Source organism: Suncus etruscus, chromosome 16 (assembly GCF_024139225.1).
Source record: "Suncus etruscus isolate mSunEtr1 chromosome 16, mSunEtr1.pri.cur, whole genome shotgun sequence".
In the NCBI taxonomy this organism is placed as follows: Eukaryota; Metazoa; Chordata; class Mammalia; order Eulipotyphla; family Soricidae; genus Suncus; species Suncus etruscus.
Window position 1 is genome coordinate 27,023,534 of NC_064863.1, and position 2,008 is coordinate 27,025,541.

Genomic DNA, 2,008 nt, shown 5'->3' on the forward strand with positions numbered 1-2,008 from the left:
ATGCAGTAAACAACAAAGCAGGTAAATCGTTTTCATAATTTAGAGAGCAAACTACAGAAGAACATGAAAATACAGCTCTAGGCTGAGGGGCCAAAAGTACTAATAGTCCATAAGATGAAAGCATCCTCGAGGTGACATTGACTGCTCAGGATTCAATAAATCAAGATATGACCTTCTGTTCAGATCTGTTACTTTGATACTTCAAATTTTTATAGAATCTGAGACGTTAATTTACCCAGGGGACTGATGAGGGGATAGACTCACATGGGAAGTATCAACATAATCAGGAGAGGGAAAAAAAAAAAAACACAGGTTCTAGATGTTTCTGAAGGCAAAGGCAAGATAGAACTGAGTTTATATTTGAATAAGACTGTTGAAACATTTCCAGTGCAATCTGAGATCAACAGGTGATCCCCATTTGTATGATGCCTGAGCCTCAATTCAACAGGGCAGTGCTTTTATTGATTTGTCTGTCAGATTGGCTTTTGGCTTTGAACTACTAGGCTTGTATCACCAAACAACAGATTGATTCTATTTACAAATCAAGACACTTTCCAATTTAAGATTTTTTAAACTGCTTCATTAAACTAATTTCAAGTTATGTAACTCAAGTTATATTTATCCTTTTTGAACTTGAACCATTTTTTTATTGGTGTTTCCTTATCTATTATATAATTAACCCCAATTTCATATATTTCTTCACCTTTTTTAAAATAATGCCTGTTATAACATTTGCTCACTAATTATTCAATTAAAAGGATCTCATCCTGGGGCAGGCATAATAGCACAGCAGTAGCTGACACAGGATGATTCCCGGCATCCCACATGTCCCCCGAGCCAGGAACAATTTTTTTGAGTGCATAGTCAAGAGAAACCCTTGAGAGTCACTGAGTATAACCCCAACACCAAAAGAAAAAAGGAATCTCATCCTCTCATCCTTAAAAGTATATCATCTTTTTTTTTTCCGGGCCACACCCGTTTGATGCTCAGGGGTTACTCCTGGCTAAGCGCTCAGAAATTGCCCCTGGCTTGGGGGGACCATATGGGAAGCCGGTGCATCGAACCACGGTCCTTCCTTGGCTAGAGCTTGGAAGGCAGACACCTTACCTCTAGCGCCACCTCGCCAGCCCCAGTATATCATCTTTTAAGATTCAAGCATACCTCATTTAAATTCATGTTATTTCATTCAGAAAGCTTGCATAAAAATTCTTAGTTTTGAGTATCTTTGTATAGATATATACAATACACACAAATTTGGACTAAAAACTAACAGAGTGCTTGGTATTTAACTAACTTTATCTTAATATATATTAGGTTTTGAGTATTTTATTGTATATTCTAATTTTAAATTTGTATTCTCACCTTGTTTTCTGATGAACAATAATTATTCCTTTTTTAAAATATTGTATTCAAAGCATTGTGACTTACAAAGTTGCTCATAGTTGGGTTTCAAACATACAATGAATCAGGGCCAATCCCACCACCAGTGTCCAACTTCCTCCACCAATGTTCCCAAAATGCAACCCATATCATATACTTGCTCCCTATCCTGCCAGTATAACAGGCCCATTTAAAGTTTAGGTCATTAAATGCTTCATAAATTTGGTTGTCATATTTTTGCAGGGCCATGTTATTCTTCTCTGTATTGTTGTAATTTTAGTATATGTGCTGCTGAAGCAAGTTCGATAAATAATACTTTCCTTATAGGCAATAAACTAGCTATTTTTACTTCTATACCTTCAATTGCTAATATTCTATCTCTTGAAAAATTGGTAGATTGAATATACATAACAAACTAAAGCTTTTTATAAAAAATATTATAAACTGATTAGAAAGCAGTGGCCAAAGCAATGGCACAGTGGTATGGCACTTGTCTTGCCTGCAGCTGACCCAGGACGAACTGCAGTTCAATACCTCAGCATCCCATATGGTCACCCCAGCCAGGAGAGATTTCTGAGCACATAGCCAGTAGTAACCCCTAAGCTTCACTGGGTGTGGCCCATAAATA

General features: G+C 36.9%; 1 non-coding gene across 1 annotated transcript; it reads right to left on the reverse strand.

The window, feature by feature from the left end:
- Positions 1-1,578: 1,578 nt before the first annotated feature.
- LOC126033207 (U6 spliceosomal RNA) lies at positions 1,579-1,680 on the reverse strand. The gene has a single exon (XR_007504338.1). It is a non-coding gene; the product is annotated as a U6 spliceosomal RNA (small nuclear RNA).
- Between the last annotated feature and the right edge of the window lie 328 nt (positions 1,681-2,008).